Source organism: Rhopalosiphum padi, chromosome 1 (assembly GCF_020882245.1).
Source record: "Rhopalosiphum padi isolate XX-2018 chromosome 1, ASM2088224v1, whole genome shotgun sequence".
Taxonomy (NCBI): Eukaryota; Metazoa; Arthropoda; class Insecta; order Hemiptera; family Aphididae; genus Rhopalosiphum; species Rhopalosiphum padi.
In genome coordinates this window covers 27,832,814-27,848,973 of record NC_083597.1, presented here as the reverse complement: position 1 = coordinate 27,848,973, position 16,160 = coordinate 27,832,814, and the positions used below count along the sequence as shown (strand labels likewise).

Sequence of the window (16,160 nt, the reverse complement as noted above, 5' to 3'; positions counted from 1 at the left end):
AAAGTACATATTATATTATTGTTGTGGAATACAGAATATAGTGGAAAATAAATAATTTATAAAAAAAAAACTCTGGTGTTATTAGTAATTTACACTGTGTATTTTGAACATAAATATAACTTAAGATACATACTCTTATAAATTTATTATTTGATTCATTTTTTGTTTCATTATAATATTTACTATAGAAATTATTAATTATAGTATAATATATATTCCAAATACACAACTGTAAAAAAATAAAAATGGTTAGTTTACCATAGCCATTTCTTTTTTTAATGTATTATAATAACTTTAACCTATAATGAGTTCTTATTGAAACACGTTAGATGCTTGAAAACAATTTAAAAATTTAAACAGCAAGTTTATTTTGTATCAAAAACTATAGGATTTGTTGAGTAAAGTAGTTTTTTTTTTTTAGTAATTAAAACAAACAAGTAGGGAAAACCACTTTGCGAGCGTGCTAAATTCCCGGATTCGTCGGTTAAATGTATTTTAAACAATAAACTATAATTTTGTATACATTTTTAAAAGTTTTGGTAACCTAGAATCTACTTATATAAAGAAATTATAAACATATTAAATATGTGAAATCGTAAATAATTGATTGACTTTTAAAAAAAATTTAAAGTACTTTTATTTTGGTCCCTTATTTTAAATATTGGGTTGTATGAATTTATTACTCAACTTTTGATATTTTTTAATACTGGTTAGTGTGAACTTACTTTATCAGAACCGTTATAAAGTTATCTCAACTTACTGTGCTTAAAATAAGCATCATCGTAAAACCATATTATTGTTATGTTTATGAGAATGTTTAGGCTACAAATAATTCCTATCTATTTCCTTATGTTGACCAAATGAATAATCATAACTATAGACTAACTTACTAGTAACTGGCACAACGGGGATAACGGTAACTAAATTTATGCTTAGAAACTTAAAACGAATTCTTGAAAATTGTGGTTCTATTTGAAAAATAACGTAATACAATCAATCACAAGACATATATAGGATTACATATTTTAAAATAACTCAATTAATAATTTATAACTGATGTCATTAAAAAAAATATTGCTTCACAGGCTCAACATTATCACACGATATAGTATATACTTTAATATTTTAAAACGTTAACATTATTTAACAAATAAAACGTAAGCTGCTGATGATAAATACAATTTGTAGGTATTGGGTATACTTGGGTAACTAAAACAATATTACAGAAAAAACCATCCATTTAATTATGTTAGAAGTGAAAAGTATTGTGTGTTAATATATTTTTATTTGTACATTGTGTATAAACTATATTAAATAATATTGATTTTTTTAAAGACACTTGTTTAGAATTTCCTGGAATATATACTCTATGTCTATACAATATTATTTCGTCATAACATTGTTACTAGTTACTGTTTCATTGTTCGTTTATACATTGTTTTAATATTAGGTTCTTTAAAATTCCTTTGTCTCTCTATAATATTGTCATAAAAACAATATTATGACGTGTAATGACATGGAAACGACCATGATGTTTTTTTTGGAATTAATGTCATAATTATATTTCATGGACTAAAATATGTTTTTTGTTTCTGATCGGAACGATGAATGTATTGGTTTTATAATGGTTTGCGTTATTTACTTTATGTTTGTGTTTTTCGTCACATCTTTAAATAATTCTTTACATTTTTAGGGTAACTTCTGATAGCTAACTAAACATTCCAGTCATGTTTAAATAATTTGGAATCTATAATATATGTATATACTAATAATAATCAGTGAGAATACGGAAATATTTACTTAATGCTAGTTTTTGACAAAATCTGTCAAATTAGTAGTTAATTAGTCATAACTTACAAGCATTTAAAGTTTGATGAGTGGAGTAGCGGACCAAAATTTTGCTGGGTACCCATGTGAGATTGTGACACTCAATTACACTTGTCTAAACTTTATATATTTATAACTAGGTAATTAATTAATTAATTAATTTACTTATACAACTTTTTGTTTGAACAATTATTTTTATATAACATGTTAATAGTCCAAAATAAATATTAATATTCAAAATACAAACATTTATGCATTTCAAAATATAAAATATCCAACGATAAAAATGTATTGTTATGACTTTAATAAAAAAGTATATTTTCTCTACTTATAGAAATAATGAGTATTAACCTTAAAATATAACAAATTAAAAATTTTCCTATCTACTTTAAAAAATAAAACATCCAAAAACGCCAACCCTTAATCACTGATAATGTTCTAATCTTTAACTCTGATAATAGGTCAATTCACTCTAAAATATTAAAGTTAACAACACATAATGGTTTTACTGAACGCAAATGTGCTATATTGTATGTCTGTATGACAGCCACAATATATTATGCGGGTGTAGCATATACTCTTAATAATATCTTCTTGTGTATAGTTAAATTTAAAAAAAAAATGTTTAAACATTTTTAAGAATCAATTTCAAAAAAATGTCTGATATTTTATAAACTTGAATAATATGATATGAGACTTTTTGTCTGATATATGATTACCTACAATACATAATAATAGATATTTTAATTTAGTTTTTAAATTGTATTGTAATTTTTTAATTGAATTATACCTATATTTTTACTTCCTACTCATAAGAATCTAGATATTAAAACAAACGTGAAACTTGACTAATTACAGTGATAAATGTGAAAGAAAATCTCCGTTTAAAAAAGTCCAATTGCAGTAATTGCCAGTTATTATAAAAATGAATTTATTTATTTATTATTTAGCAATTACCTATTATAAAAAATACCACACTAAAAAAAATGATACTTAACTTTAAACTTATAACTTTTCAAAAAAATTGTTTTGTAAGTGTTCTCACAATTATTATTAATTGGTACATTGGTACCAAAATTACTTTTATTTTACATATAATATAATATGGAATATTCGTTTTTTAAAACGTACAATGTACTAATACCTATTTAATTATATTAAAAAAAAAATAGAAACATAAATATGTTATTATTTTTATTTTTTTTATCAGTATGAAAAAATACACACACTCACTAATATAATATAATATACATATAATATCCTGGAAACCTATTAAGCTAAGTTATAATCTATATTTAATCAGTTCATTTTCATCTAGGCTCGAGTTTATTATATCTTAACCTAACTATTAAAAGGACATTACTTTGTCTAGGTTAGTATTATTATTTTTTGTTTAGATTTATACTTTCATATTAATGTAATAACCAACCTGTATATTGATATATTATACATTATACAGGATAATTTATCAAGTATCGTCAACTCTTTTTTTCTTTCATAATGCAGTTATTTAAAATTGTATTTTTTAAATTTTTAAATATACTTAAAGATTATATTTTTAAATTCTTTAGATTTTTTTTGTACTATTTAAGAAATATTGTATAATTTATATGTAAGGAGAAACATTAAACTTTTGATTTTCACATGAAAACCCTTTATATTTACATTAAAATGTATTTAATGAATACATTTTCTGTAAATTTTCAAGTATCAAAATAAAAATTCAAACTAGTAGTTTTTAAATTATTTAAATGTATTTAGTGAAGAAAATTGTTGATACGTGCTAATGGGTTTAGAAGTTATAAGGGCTAAGATAATGTGAATTTGAGTGATTAATATTAAATCTATCAATGTTTATAATTTTATAATTTAATTTAAGTATAATAAATACTAAAACCAATATTACATAAATAAATATAATTTTTTTTCTAAAATATTATCTATTAAATAATTTACAGTAAAAAAGGGGATTCTCGATGAAAAACAGAATATTGTATCTCAATGATACACTCTAAGAAGCACAACAATTCTCAATAAATAAAGTATAAGTAAAAATAAAGTATATTTAAAAATTAAAAAAAATAATAGAATTTTTAATAACCCATTATTAAATGATATATTGGAGATAGAAATAGTTAGCGAATCACCCTGTATATTATGTATGTAGTGTATGTACATAGCAAAGGTAATAGTTATGCCTTTAAAATTCTAACTCTACCTAATACCCAAACTTTTTATTGACTTTTTTTAAGCTTTACGAGTGAAGAAAAAAATGAAAATATGTTAAATTTGATTACCCTTGGGAAGAGTTCCGCACTACCATAAATAAATTGTACTACGAGCTTCTTACCCTGGGGCATCGAATATTTTTTCCCTATTCGTTTTCAAATAATGATGACGAAATACAGATTCTCAGCAACCTAAAGCTCTGTCACGGACGTAAGGCGTATCTATCGACCTTCCTTGTTTTTCACTTCTAAACTAAACATATAATTTGTATTATAAATTATAACTGTCTTTTACAAATAATTATAAGTGTATTGTAGTAGGTATGTGATAATTATAATATGATTCATTATACTCATAAAATTCATCATTTTTTGGATTCTTATACATCAAAGTAGATTTTTTTAACAATTGACATAATTATCCCATGTTCAAGTAATTTTTATGTTTTCAACAATATTTTTTTATTATTATCGTTCTCTTTTTTAAGTCTTTTACTTTTTTAAATGAAATAATACTTACTTGGTCATTAATTTCTGATTCCAAAGTTGCTGATAAATTTTTAGTAAATTTAGTAAACACCTATTAATCTATTAAAAGTAGTAAATAAACATTTTGGGAGGTATATCTGGAGTACTACTCTATAATATAATTAAAATCATCGTTCAAAATTCAATTTTTATGAACGAAAATTCTCGAAAAAGTATTATTTTTAAGAGCATAAAGTTAAAATTGTATTTTTCATACAAAAACGTAAAAATTCAAATGTTTCATAGTAATAATATAGATAGTATGAAATATAATAATAAAAAAAAAAAAATTGAAAACTTAAATACTTGTTTAAATAATAAGTGTTAAGTGTTAAAATATTCAGTCAGTTGACTATAAATCAACTTGAATTACAACCCAAAATGTTCAACGGTAATTTAAGTTAAATTATTTTAAATGCTGATGAGTGGATACAAAATACTAAATACAATGGAGGTACTTGTATATCGTTATACTATGATACAGCAGTGTTTTGAATTTCTGTAATAGTTTAATTTAAGATAAAAATGTATAACATTATAGGAATTTGGTAACTTATTAGTTTGCTATTTTATCAGTTAATTCTAGTCACTATCATCATTAATCGGGTAACATTTAAAGTTTAAATACACTATTTACACAAATTATGTGGAAATGGATGAAATAGATTTAATCTATGGTTTAATGTATACACTTAAAATAAACACTTGATCGCCAACATTTTGTATATGTATCTAAAAATTGAATACATTAAATCATTGATAATATTCTAATATTAACATTAATTTAAATTCACAAAATATTATATACCTAGTAGGTATATTATGTACATTTTTTCAAAGTATTTTATTAACATGAGCATAATTAATTTAAAATGTATAAATAAAGTCATTGGTTGTTCTAATTTATTTCAACTCATTAATATTTATTATTTATGAATAAAAGCAATCTCACTACGTTTTATTTTATAAAATTGCTGTGTAATCGAGTTTTGTAGTGTTCACTACTTGAAAAAAAATGATGTAGAACCAGGGCAAAATTTAACATGTAGCAGTAAAAATTGTTATAATTATTATTAATCAATTATTTTTTTTTTTTTTAAATTTTAAATATATTTTTACATAAGTACTTGATTATTATTTTAGATTTTGAAAGCGACGAGAGTATTCGTTTTAAAATAATGTGCGTTTTTTAAAATATAATTTTGTATCCCAAGATATTTTTCGCAACAATATAAATGATGCGATTCTTAAAAGTAATAATTATGAAAAAAAAACCGATAATTTTTACGAAACATAAGTTTTTGATAAAATTAATTATTATTACGTTTTAATTCAAAAAGGAATAAACATAGTGACTTGAAATCTTAACCAAATATTTAAATGTACTCTATTAGTTTTATAAAACTATGTGATAGAACTTTTAAAATTTCTTTACTCTTTTTATGCACTATTTTACTGTGCTTAGGTATTAACTTATAATATGATAATACAGAAATATATGGTAGAATAGTGTATTCATTTTTATAGCAATGCATTTGTCAAAACTATGTTCCACTTTCAGTATTACTTATTATAGTATAATAATAAATTATTAAATATTTAAATACCCGTATAAAAATAGTATCTAAAACTTAAGATCGTTTTCTTTGTGTAATTATTAACCCATAAGACTTGAATTCAAATTTAACTCGTCCATTATTGTGACCTATTCAATGACGATGTACACTTGAAATCTATATGAAACAGAACAGTGACTTTCCCAGTCTTTAAAATTATTTGTATACAATGTGAAATGAACTATGAATGATAAAAATAAAAAAATAAGAAGAAAAATTACGTTTTTATAAAAAATAAATAAAACGATATTATTCCATTATGATATTATATATGTGCGAGTAATAAAATATATATACTATAATATTTATATATATCATAACAAATATATTTAGGTACCTATGAACTCCGTGCATTTCGTTACATTAAAATCAGGACTTGCACTAATGAAATAGGACGCATGATATTAATTAGATAAAACAATTTTAATTAGGTACATTATTCACAGAACATATATAATGCGCATATTTAATTATAAATTCGTTCAACTGTAGGTAGGTACACGTGGATACTAAACATTATTATTACATTATAACTTTCATGTAGGATTTAAAAGTATTAAATAAAACTTTTCCAATACCTATGATTTATATAGCATAAATTTAAAAAATATTGTTTAGTAAAATGCATTTGGATAAAAAAGATTTGGTATCGACGGTGATGATTACGTTTTCATTCCACGCGCAACAAGCAGATATTGCGATTGTTTCCTTAGCAATATTGCAAGGGAATTTTTGTTTATTCGTACGATTATGTTATTTGTTCAGTTGCATGCAGAATAATTTAACGGGAATACCATCCAAGGAAAAGTAAAATAATGTTAAAAATAAATAAACTGCAATTCCTATCCTTCCCAACAGTGTTATTTGATTTTATGTTAGTTTTATTTTTATTTTTCTTATTAAAATTGAATTATTATTTGACCGTATTTGAAGAATACAGATAGATCTGTTGTCATAAAAATCCGAGAAAAAAATATGAGTACTAAGAATTATATTGTTGTGGATGGTTTTCTTTGAATTTTGTATTCAAGTTATATTATTATATACTTCCTTAATTTGAATGCTTATTGTTTATCGTATTTATTATAATTATTTAAATAAATATTAATTATTTGGTAAATTTGATAAATGCTAAGTTTGGTTTTTATTAAAACCATCATTATAGATTAAAAATTTAAAACTAAAAAATACGTTATTTATGATATGATTTAATATTTTGCTATAATAGTACATATTTTATAATAATAATCGAACCTAAAATCATAACGTGGTTATTACCAGATGTCCAGATATCCATACATCCTAACCACTTTGTTTGTACTTCATGATAATATTTATATTCATTATTTTTATCGACATATTTTCCTTCTTTTGTAGTAGTTACCAATATTTTGTATCCGCGATACATCCACATATAAATTTGCATACTTTTTCTACCACAATGTATCATTTTTAAATTGAAATATTTCATGTTTTTTGAATATCTTATCAAAATTATTATGTAGTAGATATAAAAAATCATAGGTCGAGAGAGAACAATTAAATTTGCATTCAATTTTTTATCATGCAAACATAATAAAAAATATAGTATATTTATTGATAAAATAAAATAAAATGGTTAAATCGACCAATAATTATATATTTTAAATGTAAGTACTTAAATTTAAACAAATATTTAATTTAATTTTTTTTATTACATTAGGAATTATTATTTACTGTAAATACCAGACTCTGAATAAACCACAAATGCAATTGTTAATTTTAAACTACATTGGAATAAGATTGTCTTTGTGTTAATTGTATGATTGATAAATATGTATTTATTTAATTCGAGTTTTTATAATTTATTATAAATATAATTCTCTACACATTATAATGTGCCTACGTTTGTTTTACATTATGTACATTTTATATGTAATATATTAATATATATACATCTATGAGAATGGCTACTTAATTACTCCTCAATTTATGATAAAATATATTCCATAAATCTATAGCAAGTTATAATTATTATTAAGTAGTACTTCTTTGTATAATGATTATAAATGGTGTATTAATAAAACATTATCTTTCAAAATATTATTAATGACTAAGAAAATATTACATTTCATTTTTATTTCAATAAAATAAACAATTTAGCACTTAATATTATTGAATCATTATTATTAGGTATATACGTTTATTTGTGGATAAAAAATAATTTAATTTACGTTAAGTACATATTATTGAGGTTTTAATATTTTCATTAAACAATTATTGTTTGATGTTGACTCTTACCGTTAAAACTTTTTAATATCTCAGCGTAGTTAAGCTAGTTTTTATTATAGTAGAAATGTTCAGTTATACGTCCGAAAATATACCATATTTGATTCGATATATATCTACCAAATACATTTTTTCATTTGTTTTAACGGCTTACATAATATTGTGTGTACGGGCGTTTGTATAACTCTACTGCACCGTCTACTAAGATCTAGTGATTTTTGGCGTGACCGTTAATAGTAAATGCGTCTGTTAACGACACTCATTTCGATTCTCTCGAAAAATTTAAAGGCAGCTTAATAAAAATAATATCATATCTTCCGCTGTAAAAGCGTACCGCAATATCAACAGACAATAAACACGCTTTTAAGAGTGATGATACAGAGGAGGGAAAGGAGAGGAAACAAATATTTATCTGGTTTAGGTTTAATGTGGAAAATGATGGTATTGGACACATGTGGGTGTGTTCAGTTATGTTTTGAGTTTCACGGATGTGATAATATAAATAAAAAAATTTTATGGTGACGGACCAACGAGAAATCGGATTAACGGTGGGTTTACAGAAGAACGGGTGACTATAGAGGTCATTTTTCATTTAGCCCCTTTTTATGGCTGGCCGAGACTTAACCGATATTTCGGCGCATTAAAGCGCGCCAAAACCGCACTACCATTGGACTACCACTACCGACACCACCATCATCACTACCACCACCTCCACCATCACCACTGACGCCACCACCGGTCGGAAAACTTGCTGATTAAATTTCTGTCTGTTAGATCGATATATCTCACCCCGTCCCCATCTCACCTATCATTATTTACTATACTATCTCTGACAACTAACAGTTTGTCGTGTAGTAAAACGGTCAACGAGAAGTTGTATTATGAACGCAGCACACATTATTTAAACATTTTTTGTTTTCAATAAATAAGAACACTAAAAACCAAATCCACTACAGGTACATTTAACGTTAGGTTGTTTATTCACTTATACATGCATAATTCATGCACGCATACATACATATATCTATACTTGTTTGCTTACATACATGTTATAGAAACGTTAAATAATTATTTCGATGTGTTATAAATTAAAACATTTTCCATAAAATATCAATGTGTAAAATATTTTACTTATAATATTATGTAAACATGGAATCAAAAAATAAAAATAATACAATAACAATGATGACATAATTTTTAATAATTATACATAACAATTAAAAATAGATTTACAATTATTTTAACTTTAAAAAAATGAATTCTGTATTACAATATGTAGTATGCAAGATTGTTTTTCTTCTTTTTTTTTATTAGTAAAATTAAAAGATTAATTTTAATAATTAAATATATTTATCACGGTATATATATATATATATATATATATGAATAAATAATAATATACAGTGTTTATACAATGAATATATTTATATCTATTGTAGATGGTTAATGTAAATTCATTCATAGAGAAAGTTTACTTATGACTTTCCGGGTAATTATGATGTAATTTTCATCGTTGGGTATACAATTTATTCATACTAGACGAAATGGACGTCAGATAATTCTCTTGGTCAAACTAATGAATTCCTGCAAGAAAATATATTCAGTAGAAACTAAAATGACAATTCCATGAGAATTAATGCTAGTTGACTGTTATTATTATATTAGTGATAACTGATTACAGATTACAATGATTACACATAGAAAAATGTAGTTCTATAATTTAAATATATATGTATATTTTTTAGATGGGACTTCTAGTATTAATAAAAAAAAAAAAAACTATAAATACGAGTATGTGATGTACAAATGCCACCAATTAAAAATTAAACTAAAATTTAATTCGTTTAATATTTATTAATGATTTTTCTCTTGTGTTTTGTTTTGGTGTACAAAATAATTTACCATGGAACTTTTCCTAAATTCCAGAGACAAAATAATAATAATAACAATATATATTTATGTATATATATGTTGTACTTTGACTTTCATCATTCAAATACATTAAAAATAAACAAAATAAACGATGGTAACATATTAAACAATGCCATACTTTTAAAATGCTATCAAAATGTACGACGTTGAAACCATAAAATACATATTATACAACTAATTCAATATACAAGTCACATAACCATCAAAATTAATTATATTTAACTATAACCAAACGTCATAGTGTAATTGGATAACAAGTTAGGTAAATTTAAATTATTTTTAATTTTGTAAATTTTTATAATTATCTCAATTTTATATATAGATTAAAAAAAAAGTTTTATTAAAAATATGAGCAAAGTTCATTATCATAATTTAATAAAAAATAATAATTAAAAATAAACTACAATTATAGCTAATACATTCATATAATAATTTATATCTGCATAATAATTTTAGTGTTTAAGTATTTTTATTTAAAATAAATTTTATATTGTGAAAATATATTTGAGTTAAAATAAAAAATATTTCCTTAGTCTACGATCTAAAAATCAAATAAAAACTGTCTCTATAGATTTGAATGAAAAGATTCAACGACTAAAAGGGTTATTTAGGTCTTTACAATTTACAGAAAAAAATAAAGATTTCAAATATTTTCACAGTAATTAAAAAATTAATAAATAAATACATTAAGTTATGAATGAAATTCTCGAAAAAAATTTAAATTAATTTATCGGTAAAATATTTTTCATAATTTAATTTTAAATGTGTTTACTTAAATAATATTATTTATAACCTTAAAATCTACGCTTGAAAAATAATAATATTGTCTTGTCGCATTTGCAAATAATAATGATGTAACGTACAATATATAAAAATATATTTAATAGAACATGAATAAAAATATTTAGACTAGAAACAATTTTCATGTGAAAGTAAGTTTTTCATATCCTATTATCATTATAAATTATCAAATTTGATCTTATAAAAAAATTATAATTTTAACCGAGTCGTACAATGTTTCGTTTTTCAAATACAATGACTGATAGTCAATGTCAAATTTAAAGATCCGGCTCAATAACCCACTCAACTATGATATATCTCACATTTTTTATTTTTTTTTCAATTTATAATTCTATCATACTAAAAATAAATGAAGATTTGTTGCACATTTTTAAGCTTTTATTAACTTTGTAATAGTAACTGTCTTTTCGCTGTGCTATATATCTTTAATAAGAAAAAATACATTTACAATGCATGCTACTTTTATTCAATTCAGTAAAGCCTATTGTTCGTTTTTCTCTGAACATGCATTTTCATTAAATCAGTCTCGTTAGCACTTTTAAAGCCTCTATAATAGTCTCTTCTATCAATACCAAAGTTACACGTAGTTTATAAAATTAAAAGCAGATTTGAGTCAAGGGAGACATTTTTTTTTTATATATATAACTGATGGTTATGCAAGTGTCTTTAATACTTCATAATACGTTGGTTGATCCATTTAACCTGGTACCTACAGTCACTTTATTTTTTGTATACTATATTTATTATAAACTATATACAAAGTAATTATCTACGTTATCCCGGATTCTTATAATATACCTTGACGGGTATATTCCGATATACATATAGCAATATTATTTTAGAATCTAACTCCTTACTAAAATAATAAAAAAAAAACCCTTTAACTGCTCTAGATATTATCAGAACTCTATCATTAATACCTTAGAATCAAACTATATTAATCTAAGAAATCCACCCAAGCGACTTAAATGGTTATTGGTATATAAAAATAATTACAATTTTAGTAAATTACTTTAAAAAAAACATCTAACTAAGGAAAAATGATCAAAAAAGAAGTGTTATCCGACGATTGACTTATTTTATCTATATTATTGTAACAACTTAACAATCAAGATGTGAACTCCGAAAATGTTAACCAAATTAAATAATGCAAATATTATAATAAGTTACATTAGATTATAAGTTTATTCAAATTTTAAGAGCGTTTCGAATTCGTGAACAATAAAATAGTTAAAGCATTCATACCAATGAACACTAAAATATTATATATAATTCAAATTAAATACAGTAATTGTTGATAAAATACGAATACGTTATTTGAGCATAGAAGTGTACATGCTTATGATACTTTTTACTCACAGAAGTCCAACATGGTGAGGATTATAGACGCATATTATTATAAATACACCACACGAATACTGCTCAATTATACGCACGCAAGTAGTTATTACCCGCTACATCGTGCATACGTGGCATAGTACGGAGACTATTTTGTGTGGTAATTTTAGGGGCCGTCCAGAGAACAGTATATTAAAAAAAAAACACGTCCATACCAAAAGAAAATTACTATTTATATTATTATAATTATTGCACCATATTCAGTATATTGAATTGTACATGCGTACATTATATGGTATGCATACAAATAATAATAACATTTAAATTGATCATAGTTTATTTTACTATTATACTATTATAATATCATATTATTCAAGTTAAACATAGACAACTATAATTGTTTATTGAATGTAGAAGTTTTCAATTTCCAAACTATAGATATACAGTATGTTCTTGAATTAACCTTTTTTCCCTGTAAAGACGATATTGGAGATCTTGACCGCGTAAAGAAAGCTAATTTAAATTTTGTTACTAATATAATCAAGGTTCTGCGCACCGATCATGAATATTTATGTAAAATTAATTTCACAGAGAGGTTGAAGAATATAATTGGCATTTTTAATGACTTAAAGTAGTTTCAGATCGTTGACAAAAATTAGCATGTTAGATATCATTAATAAAAATAGAATAAAAATTTTGTCACTTTGTTAAACTTATAAATATATATATATATATATGTATAATGTATTTTATTATAATATAAAGTACGTTCAAAAAATAATTGACTATTTTCTTTATTAGTTAATGTTTTAAGAAGGTACCATTAAAACAAATAATTTACCTACCTACCAAATAAACACTTATTTTGCTCATAAGCCATAAAAAAGTAGTATAATTATTTTACATGAAAAGATTACAATCTACAAAAAATTAAAGAAGAAATTAAATAGGGCTAAAAAAAAATTAAAATATTAATAATAATTTTTATTATAATTAAAAATAGTGTTTGTAAAAGTAAGTTAAATTTAAAATACTACATTATTATTCAAATTCAAATTTTAAAACATTGTTCTCATATTATGACAGTTATAAAGGCAATAGACGTATACTATTATGATGTATTATTTAATTTATATTTTAATAATATAACATTCAAAATAACTAAATGTATATATTTATAAAACTAAGGAGAAAGATGTTTAAGTACTATATCTTTTCCAAATTTTCCGTTTCTAGAACCTAATTTTATTAATTATCTTTGGAAATCCATCCAATTCTAGTATAGTAGTATTTAAATAACATAGTTAAATTTAACTAAAATTTGATCATGAAGTTGATTATGAACACTTAATTTGAACGTTTCAAAATAAAAGAACTTTCGTTATATAATATGATCAATTAGGTACTTCTTATCAGTTATCATGATAAATATTAAGAATATACTCTATAGATACTTATAGATCTATAAACAAACATTTTTCTCGAAAATGTGTAATAGAAAGATTTTATATGATATACTAATTTTAAATGTATTACATATTCTTTTTATTATAGCTTTTAAATTCTAAATAACGTTAAAAAATCGCTAAATTTAAATATAAAAACAATACTAAATAATTTAATATAAATTTATATACCTTTATACATACAGTTGTTTGAAATGTAAGCAACAATGAATAAGAAAATGCTAAACGTAGTGTAGTATATTTAATAAATTGACCAGATAGTCAATTCTAATCAACTAACGTACCAAACAATTTTAATAATCCTAATTTATTCAACGACAATGTTCTAAAAAAAAAAAAATATTATATCATAAAAAAACTTGATGCACTATAGATTTTAATCAACTCTAAACTGATTGTAATATAAATATAATTAAAGCATTTTGAAAGTATAACTTTAACTTCTTTATCATTAGCACTAATAGAAATAACTTTGCGTTACTTCTTTTCGTTTCTACATTTAAAAGTTTTTTAGATTAAAAGATTTGAGATTTAATATTTCTAATTGATTTTTCATAACATTCTTTCGACATACATTTTTATTTTGCAGGGATCAGAGAACATTTACGATAATCCTATAGGCTACACATTACCTTATACATAAGTTTTTATCTTTAAACATATGACATCAATCAAGTCCCTCAAAAAACCAAGAAGAAAAACCACCCATGGAATAGTTAACACAAGAAATCTACGTCAAAATTTAAAAGCTTAACATATCATTCATAGTAGACGAATCAATGTTATAATGTCGCAGCAAAGCTGCTAAGGTAAAAAAAAAAAGTGTCGCAAATAGAAAAAAATCAACAATAGAATATGGAATATATAAAATTTAAACTTACTAACGTTATGTCATGCAGATAAGCAGTTATAAAATATTACACATCGTAGTTATCTTTTGAGTATTGTCATAAAGTTGCTTATAGAAGATAACCTTATACTGATTGGTGAACATTGAAAAGTATAAGTTATATAATACATGTAACAACAGTGTACCTATACTGCTGTGATAATAGTAGTTATATTTTAGTGACTCTTGTGTATAAATATTTGTAATATATTTTTAATATATAACTATAGGTACCTAATAAATATATTATTATATTATAATTTATTTAAACATTATACCCGTCGCGTTATTTACATTTTTCTTTTAAATAGAAAAAAATATAATTTTAAACGTTTATTTACTGTGATAAAATATTTAAGATCACAACTTAATAAAAAACGTAATCCTAATTCAAAATGTCCAACTTAAAAAATATGCGATAAGCGTTACTAAACGTATCTTTTTGTTTGTAGAAAATAAAGGTTGTTATTAATTTATTCTATATTTGATGAAATATTTTTTGTACTACCTGTATATTCTTAATAACATCAACAATTATTAATTTTTGATATATACATATTGTTATAATATTATAATTTAATATAAAATACATTTATATTAATTACAACCGTATATTTATTTAAAATAAATATTATATTTAATTCAATATTAATGGCAACTGGTGTAATAGTGGTAATATTTGTAATTTGTACAGGTACTTATGAGTTGTGACAATACTGTCATAGTATACCGTAATAATCATAGATATATCAAAATACATATTCAATTGAGACATTATTTTATCTAAATAACTATTTAAAAAACTTAAGTATGTTAATTATCTATAGTTTACGAAAATTAATTAAAGATTATGAAACATTAAATACCTATTGGAAACTTAATGATAATCAATAGTTAATGTGACGTAATATCGATCTCAAGTAAACCATGATTATGAACCTCATCATTCACTAATACTAATTTGATTCTCATTTACTAATACTAAACATAGGTAACAAGTTACATAAAACAAAAAAAATTGAAAATACTAACGACTTGGGTTAAAATTAGAAATATAGTCATAAATGAGCGTTCTAGTACCAGTAATTATTAATGAATGCGCATAAAAATTAATTAATTATATTTATAGCAGACATGCCAAAGTTACCACGGAAATTAAAGTTTTGATTGACATATGGAATAACTAGATTCTGAACGGAACTTGTATAAATAATATATAATTGGTGTAGATACACCACGAACTATATCTATTTATCTATGAAGCTAA

At 23.1% G+C, this 16,160-nt stretch overlaps 1 protein-coding gene across 3 annotated transcripts in view; it reads left to right on the top strand.

The window, feature by feature from the left end:
• Positions 1 to 16,160, top strand: part of LOC132917103 (leucine-rich repeat-containing protein 24) — a 144,401-nt gene that overhangs the window by 45,874 nt on the left and 82,367 nt on the right. Inside the window, exon 1 of one of the 3 annotated variants that reach the window (XM_060977668.1) lies at positions 14,624 to 14,813. The exons of the other annotated variants lie outside the window; for them this stretch is intronic. The gene's annotated coding sequence lies outside the window, so the exon portion shown is untranslated. Of the gene's footprint in view, positions 1 to 14,623; positions 14,814 to 16,160 lie in introns of those variants that run through there. 3 annotated transcript variants of the gene reach the window in all.